General features: G+C 40.1%; 1 pseudogene; it reads left to right on the top strand.

Moving 5' to 3' along the window:
* The first annotated feature begins 337 nt into the window (after positions 1 to 337).
* On the top strand, positions 338 to 456 carry LOC112483626 (annotated as a pseudogene).
* The last annotated feature ends 8,472 nt before the right edge of the window (positions 457 to 8,928 follow it).

The raw sequence follows: 8,928 nt of genomic DNA, 5'->3' as shown, positions 1-8,928 counted from the left end.
GAGGTCAATAGGAAATTTAATATAAAATGGTAATATAAAAATACATATATAATGCTCATAAAGCACTACTGATATGCCAGATAATATTTAAGTGCTATAATTATCTTTTAATGCTCACAACAGCCTGATGTCCTGGCTATTTTTTATGCCCCTCATTTTTATTTCCTCAGCCCACCTTCTTGCTCTGGCCATTTGATGTTGGCAGAGCCCCCTGGATCTTGCTAAGCCACACTATCTGTCTCTTACTTTTTAACCAAACTGCTATGCCTCTACTGGGCGGGTGCCCGGGACATCTCCCCCAGCCACACTGGTGCCTACACAAACTAAAGTCACTAAAGTCTACGGCCATACCACCCCGAACAAGCCAAATCCTGTCTGATCTCGGAAGCTAAGCAGGGTCGGGCCTCGTTAGTACTTGGATGGGAGACCACCTAAGAAGACCAGGTGCCGTAGGCGTAAAAAATAAAAAAAATAAATAAAGGATTGTAAGCTGACAAGCTCCTTGCCATCTGCAAGGTCAACCAAGGGTTGCCTCGCCTAAAAAAAAAAAGAAAGGAAAAAGAAAGTGGCAATAAAGTATAACAAGGTGGTTAAATCCCCTGGGGCCAGGGAGCTAATGGATAAATACCGCCCTCTTCTCAGGCAGAGATTCTGAGCTAGCTTTCATAGCTTCACAGGGAGGGCCCAACAGACTCCCACACCATTTTCCACATCAGGATCGGGCTCAATCACGACCCCCTGGACCAGGCTGGTTTCATTCTTGTTTTAATCCATTTACTCCCAGATTCCAGTGACCTAATGAATCCCTAGAAATACCTCCCAAAGTAAACCACCTACACATAATCTTTCTTCTCAGACTCAGTATTTTGGGGGAAGTACTAAGATGCCTGTAAAGTAGTTGCACTATTAATAACCTAGGTTTCAGATGGAGAAAGTGAAACCCAGAGAGCTTAAATCAAATGCCCAAGAGCCTATAGGCAGTAAGTGGCAGTGGTGGGATTTGAACCCAGAAAGTCTGATGCCAGAGTTAATACCTTTAATCACTTCACCTTTTCTCTTTACAGAAAATGAAACTTGATTTTTAAATAAACAAATCAAATATTTTTCTGCCTAATTAATCATAATTTGTTCTATCAATACAGCAGTGCGTATTTGGTCCACTGTCAAATACTGTAGAGAATTAATGTTTATTAAGCCCCTACTCCATGCCAGGTATGTTAGTACATATTACCTCATTACTTCTCATACTTTTGAATGGTTATTATTTTTAAAATTTATTTTGCATATGAGAAAAAGGGACTTTAGAAAATTTAAGTAACTTACCAAAGTTACACAGCTGGTAAGGGCTGGAACTAGGATTATAACCCACTCATTTATTTATTTGATTAACAAATATTCATTGAGTCACTGAGGTGTCCCGGGCACTGTTCTGAAAGTAGGAATGCGGTCCAGGCCTCTGCCTTCAGAGAGCTTATAGTCTGTGAAGTAATTCAAACAAATAAACAAGAACCACTGGGTAGTGATAATTTGCTTAAAGACAATAACCGGAGAAGGTGACAGAGTGACTAGATCTGTGAGAGGAACACCCATGCTAAGCGAACACCTAGAAGATTCTTAACTTTGGCACTTGACACTTTAGGACTGATAATTCTTTGTTATGGGGTATTATCCTATGCATTGTGGGCTTCTACCCACTGGTAGCCAAAAAGTCTCCAGACATCACTAAATATATTCTGGGAGACAAAGTGGCCTGTTTGAAAACCAGTGATGTATAGCAAAGTTGTTCAGGTGGGACCAGACTTGGTATGTGTGAAAAGCAAAATAAGTTTACATTGAGTAAGGAGGAGAGGGGCAAGAGATGAGGTAATAAAGGCAGGTGAAGGCCTCACCAGGCAAAGACTTCTAGGCCAGGGGGAATGACTTCTGATTTTATCTCAGGCTTCCTGTAGCCTAGGATGACTTGGAAATGAGATGGTTATTCTTGAACAGTCACTGATTCTTTCCCTTCTTATTTTTCAAGAGCTCTTAATCCTCAAACCTGGCCAGCCTCCACACCGAGACTCACATTATGCATGTTTTCTGAGCCACTCACATCTATTCTGTGCTTTTCTCTTACAGGTTCCTGGGGTCTGGCACTTTGGTTGCACATGTGCCTTTTCCCTGTGGTTCTTTGCCTGGAACACAATGTCCTGCCCTTCTTGCTTGGGAAATCCCTAGGCATGCTTCAAGGGCCAGTTCAAGAATCTGCCTCTCTAGGGTGTTTTCCTCAACTTCTTCCTGCAGGCAAACACTGCAACATAAATGCTAGTGCATTATCGTTCTTTACATCTGAATCAAGTTCCTCACCCTCCCTGCAACTTCCCCAAGGCTGTGGGCTAAATCCTGGTCATCTTTGATTCTCCAATAACTACGCAGTGACTGACATGCATATAGAAGGTTTGTTCCATGGCCAAAATCTGTTACTATTTTGAGCCTTCTTCTAAACATAAAAATACTACTTAAGAAAAATTTGTTCTGTGCCACTATCACCTTTGAGAGATGCATTCTTCAACTTTTTCTTTAGCAAATACTGATTGGTTCCTTTTTTTCTAAGAAAATGCACAGATCTTGGCAGTGTATACACACATACACACACACACACACTCAAATTTACTTAGAAAATATACCTTTAGAATTATTGCTGTTGTGGGCCATTCACTTTTAACTTTAAGCCAGGTGAATATTGATCAAGAGACAAAAGTAATTAATGTGAGGACCACAGTCACTGAGAGGAAGCAGTGTACCTCACTTGTGATTGATAAGTTTAAAACTGTTCTCATCTCATCCTGGAACCATTAGGGCCTTTCCCACCCTGCAAGGATTAGGATCCAATCATCTGGAGTAAATGGTTCAAGAAGTTTATAAGCCACAGGTCTCATAAAATTTCCTCTCACAAATGCATTGTTTTAATAAATGTCTTCAAAGCCAATGGTGCTGATTTTATGATGTGTACGCAGACAGACTATGAAAAGGCTGAAAAAAGAGAAAGCAACAATAAAAACCCACTACTCGATGAGTCAAATTGTAAGCAATGTGCTGCTTTGTAAACTCATCTGAGTGAAAGTGAAATACTGGACTCTAACAAAATGGATGGTCACAAGATCAACTTTTACATCTGAATTTCATCCAAGTCAGAACAAGTTCCTAATTTCATTTAGTACAGTGTTTTGCACATAGTAGGTATTTAATAAACATCTGCTAAATGCATGAATATAGTTTGCCACTCACCTGTTTTCTTAACATTAAAATATACAATAAATTTAATTATATCCTTTTCACATGATTCATATAGTTTGAACTTTGGCAAAAACAACAAATCTAGGCAGCAATTTGAGTCATTCTAGGGAAAAAAAAAAATGCAAAGTGTTATAAACTTAGCCTTGCAATGAAACCATGAAAAAGATTTCTCAATCCAGCTGTCTTTCTTCTGCTTTAAAGATACCGTGTAAACCAAAAACTCACAGGCAGAAGGCAGAGCTGGGTGTGAACCCCTCTTTTGGAGTGTTTGCCAATGGGGATGAAGAGCCAAAAGGAATCCAAGACACTGTTCTATGTTCTCTTAGCTACCACTCATCACAGTCACCATAATCACATTATATTTATGCAACTTACCCTCAGATTACAACAGGAAGTTCATTTTTCAAAATGATTCTGCCATTTCTTTTTCTAACATCTGACAAACCTACATAAGACAAAGAGGTGATTCACTGGGCCCATTATGTGTTATCAGACATGGAAGCATACAATTCAAGATGGATTAAAGTTAAGTAAGGAAATTTTCAGCACAATCTCTTAAAATAATAACGGTGAGTTAGAAGAACTGGTTTCCTATTTAAAAATAAACAAACAAACAAAAAACGTGAGCTTTCCTTTTAAAAGTAAAGACATCCAAGTTTCAGTAACTGGTTTTAAATTGTGTTTTGTTTTACTTTTTTACTAACCTTACCAGTTGTTTGAGTTAATGGGTACATTCAGTCAAGTAATAAATAAATGTATAAAAACAGCCTGCTATCAAATGTCTACAAAAGCTTTTAGGAAACTTTCATCGCCCTTCCAAAAAGATGGTCCATGTCCAATCTAGGTGCTAGAAAAGGCAAATGGAACAATTACTGTCTGTGTTTTAGGAACGCATATTACAATATTTCCCCACAGCCTTAGCTAATGACGCTACTTTAATTTTTGGTAATAACACGAATAAATATATTTTTAAAGTAGTTTTCGCTTAAGTGACTTTTGCCCTTCCTTCTTTACTTTTATTGTCCCCTTCCAATTAGTCTCCAAGATTGTGGTCGACTGTCCTTTCCTAAAACCACCATCACAGTATCTCCTATCCCGCGTTTTTTTCTTAAAACCTCGCCCCTCTCTCTATCAAGGTAAGGAGGCCGTGGTCCTTCCTTAGACTCTCAGCGGCCTTTGTGACTGCCTCACCCCTGTGGCATAAGTGATGCCATGTGGCTCACAGGGCAGTTCGCCCTGTTCTCTCCGAACGCCTGTTCTGGAACCGAGCCGCGGAACTGCACGGAGGCCCATTTGAAGCGGAATCGAAGCCCTCGGCCACCAGCCGGGAGGTGTCTGAAGCAAGCGGGAGCAGCGCCACCAGGAGTACCGAAGATGCAGATAGAGGAGGAGACCCTCCAGGAGGCCGGTGAGCCACCCCGGCTGGTGACGGCAAAGAGAGATGGAATAGGGCGAGCACCCGAACCGCGCGGCCACCGCGCGGGTACCCATGGAGAAGCCAGCCAGCACCTCACCCCGGAGGTCCCCGCTGTCCCCACGCGTCTCCTCTCACGCGGTGTCGCCCGCGCACATGGCTGCCAAGAGGAAACACTCTCCCCGGACCCAGGTCTCCACCAAGAAGTCTGCGAGTATCGCTCATACCAAAACCCAGTGCCACCGGCTGACAGGCAATGCTCAACACAGCTGGAGGCAAGCCCCAAGAACTGAGCCAGACCCCAGCCTAGGCTGCAGGTCCCTGTCGGGTCCCCACCTGGCGTCTCCTGTAATGCAGCCAGCAACTAGGTGACGACTCTATGGCCTAGAGTTTGAGTGCCAGCACCTCTCCGGCCTGGAGACCCGAGGAGCAGGCAGCTGAGAGTTGGTTTCCCCTTGGCAGGAACCTCCAGATCCAAGCTGGGGCATCTTCCCGAATGTATACCCCACTTGGCCCTCATTAGGTTTGTGAAACTGAAAAAAGAAAGAAGAGCTCTCCGCCTCAGCCCTTGCCAACCTTCAAAGTGACAGCCATCGCCAACTTGACAGACATGTGAGTAACGCACCCCTTTGAGCTATCCCACTAATACCACATGGAGCAGACGGGCCATTTTCACTGAGACCTAGCCAAATTGCAAATTTATGAGCAAAATAAATCTTTGTTGCTTTTTTAAGCACTAAATTTTGGAGTGGTTTGTTATGCAACAATAGATAACTGGTACATCCTCCCTCCTGCCTGTGCAATGTTATCTTTACACTCCCGTCGCCAGTGTCCTAAATTCAAGTTCTCATCACTTGCTTAGAGTATTGCAATAGCTGACTCTTTTCCTTCTGTCAATCTCTCCCTGGTTGATTTTAATTTCTACAGTTCATCCTCCATCTTCTAAACTTACATCTTGTTTATATTACTCTCTAGAATAGAGAAAAAGTTCACACTGTAATATGAGTACTTTTCAATATCTATCAGTTTTCAATTCTGGCTGCCCATTAGAATTAGCCAAGGAATTTTTTTAAGCTAATGCCTGAACCTCAGCTCAGAGATCCTTATTCAGTTGGTGTAAGGTGGAACTAGTCATTGGTTCCCATTGGTTGTTTTAAAAGCTGTCCACATAGTCTGTAGGGCAGTCTAAGTGAGACCTCTGAAGCCAATGGGGGCAGAAAGGAACTTACAGGGATGGGTATAATGAGAACAGGGCCAACATCAATATTCAAGGTCTGAGTAAAGGATGAAGATAAAGAAGTGATATAGAGTTTTCAGAGTAGGAGGAAACACAGAGAGAGAATTAAAATATCAAGAAAAGGAAATGCCTGGGAAGTAAAAATAAAATTGAGAAGATATTGAAGATAGTTCAGAATGTTTATAAATTTCTCATGCTGTTTTATTTTATTATAATAAAATGATTAATACAGTCCTGATAGGCAGAGTTAACTCTAGAGTTGAAAGAAAACATATGACTCCATAAGGATATGATTTCACGTCTTAGCATATTCTCCAACCTATCACAATTCATTTTTTGGTTCAACAAATGTGTATTGAATGCCTACTATTTGCCACACATTATGCTGGGGATATAGAAGTGAACAATACAAAAATCCTTGGGTTAAGGAGCTTACTTTCAAGTTGGGTGTGATAAACAATTAAAAAATAAACGAGCATATAATATGTCAGAGGTTGGTAAATAACATAAAGAAAACAAAATTTAAAAAGGGGAGAGGAAAAGAAATACTAGGGCAGGAGTAGGGGATGGCGTGCGGAGTATTTTTTAAAAAGGGTGATAAAAGGCTTCACTCGTAAGGTTTCTTTTGTGTGCAGACCTGAAAGAAGTAAAGGAGCCAGCCACGTGTGGGAGACGCACAGGCAGAACAAAGCAAGTGAGAGTAGGTCGAGGTTTAGAAGATGCAGCAAGGAGGCCAGCGTGGCTAGGGCGAAGCAAAAACAGTGGAGGGTACTAGGGGATTCATGAATGGGGAGGAGAAATTGTGACAGTCAGTAGTGCTCTATTTTAGAGTACATTAGAATCACCTACGAGGATTCTCAAAATGCCCATGCCCAGTCTGCACCCTCAGAGATTCTGTTTGAATTTATCTAGGATGGAGCCCAGATAACAGCAGTTTTCAAATGCCCCGTTTATTGAAAACCATTGCTATAATGACTTATATGGCTTATAGGTCACTGTAATTCTATGGATTTTTCTCTGAGAGAGATGAAAAACCCTTGAAAGGTTCTAATGAGAGAAGAGGCAGAATTAATATTTTAACTAGTTCACTCTAGCCTCTCTGTGGAGAATATATTGTATGGAGAAAGGACCAATTCAGATCACTTATCTGTTTTTAAGGTATTTCATAATGAACAAATGTAGCTTTTGTAGTAATAATGTGTCTCTCACTAAAAACATTTTAAAATAGAAATATCTATTAATGAGAAACAAAGAATTATATTCTCTATTTTTTTTCAGATGTGTTTCGTAAGAGAAGAGTCTCATGATGGACAATGGATTGTATAGTATTATGGTAGTTACTGTAATAGAGTACCACAAACTTTGGGTGGCTTGAAACAGCACAAGTGTATTGTCTCATGATTGTAAAGGCTGTAAGTGCCAGACCTCGGTGTCAGCAGGGCTGTGCTACCTCTGAGACTCTGGGTAGACTTCTTCCTCGACTCCTACTAGCTTCTGGTAGTGGGCAGCGGCCCTTGGCATTCCTTGGCTTGCATCTTCTTCCCTCTCTCTGTCTTTGTCCAAATTTCCCATTTATAAGGACACCAGGTGAATTGAATTATAGCCCACCATAATCACTTCATCTTAACTTGGTTAAATCTACCAAGACCTTATTTCCAAATAACATCACATTCTGAGGTATTGGAGGTTAGGACTTCAACGTATCTTCTTTGGGGAATGGAGGGACACAATTCAACCCACGAGATTGGTTCTTATGAAATTTTTAATAACAAATAATAGAATTGGTATCATGTACCACCTACTCTAACAAGGCAAAAATATACAAAGAAAAAAATAGTAATTCTCCAAAAGTTAATTAAATTCTTGACTAAAAGATGATTGCCTTGAAAAGGAGAATCTATTATATGTTTTTTGATTGTCTCGTTTTTCCAGTCTGGCAGACATTTCTTAGAGAATGACTGAAAACTCTATGAAAATACTTGGTTATTTTTGGTGACTTTCATTCATGGAACATGAATTTTCAAAGCTTTGGTGGGTTGACACGTAGGCCTTATGGCCATATAACTCCTAACACAGGTTTACTGAAATTAGAGTCATCCACACCTTTGAAAATGGTTTCACAGTTCCAGGGCAATGGAAATTAGAATATTAATTAAAATTAACCTGAAAGGAAATAGACATTAGCACATAAACATGTTTAAAACATGTCTAACTTTCTGAACAACTTAATTTTACCTAATGAAAGCTTTTGTTTTCAGCATCAGAATGAAAATTGTTAGTCTAACAGATGACCTCTGCAGGAGCTGAACTTTGTCGAATGCTAGCTTTGAATGTTGAATGTTGACCGGTAGTAAGCTCCATAAAGAAAAATCTGAGCAGCACATAATGCTTAACCTCAAGATATTCCCCAGGCAAAACAAATCCTTATAAAGAATACACTGGTGGCCCAAGTAACCAAGACAAGTTGAAATTAATGTGTTGGCACACATGCTGCCCTAGGAAAGTGAGCATTCTGTCACAGGACAGAAAGCAAAAGAAGATGAAGAACAAACACCTACTTCTCGATATATTATCAAACATCATGTTTGCAATTACACTAAAAGTACACACAGTGAAGTATAAACTGTGTTTGACCCATCTATTATCTGGAAGTTAAATATCTCCAAATTCATTTATTTCCACTAATCAGCTGCTACACATTTTTCTCCAGCTTCTGCCATCTGCTTTTAATTACCAAAACAATCCACAATCCAAATTGAAATGATAGTTAATCATCACTGCTTTCAGCTTACAGGTATAGTAAAAAAAAGGGAAAAGAAATAAGCATATTTTCAGAGAGTGGAACTTACAAGAATCCAGAACATTGCCAAAATTACCTTATTTCTTTGACATTTTGAGAGTTCACAAATGAAATCCACTTTAAGTAAACAGCTTTAAAAAATTTGGATTAACAAGATTAACAAATACTGTTATTTTGGGCAGAACGGTTGAAGTAAAGTGA

Source organism: Pteropus alecto, unplaced genomic scaffold, assembly GCF_000325575.1.
Source record: "Pteropus alecto unplaced genomic scaffold, ASM32557v1 scaffold164, whole genome shotgun sequence".
Classification (NCBI taxonomy): domain Eukaryota; kingdom Metazoa; phylum Chordata; class Mammalia; order Chiroptera; family Pteropodidae; genus Pteropus; species Pteropus alecto.
The sequence above is the reverse complement of the archived record's forward strand: the minus strand, read 5'-3'. Positions and strand labels throughout refer to the sequence as shown.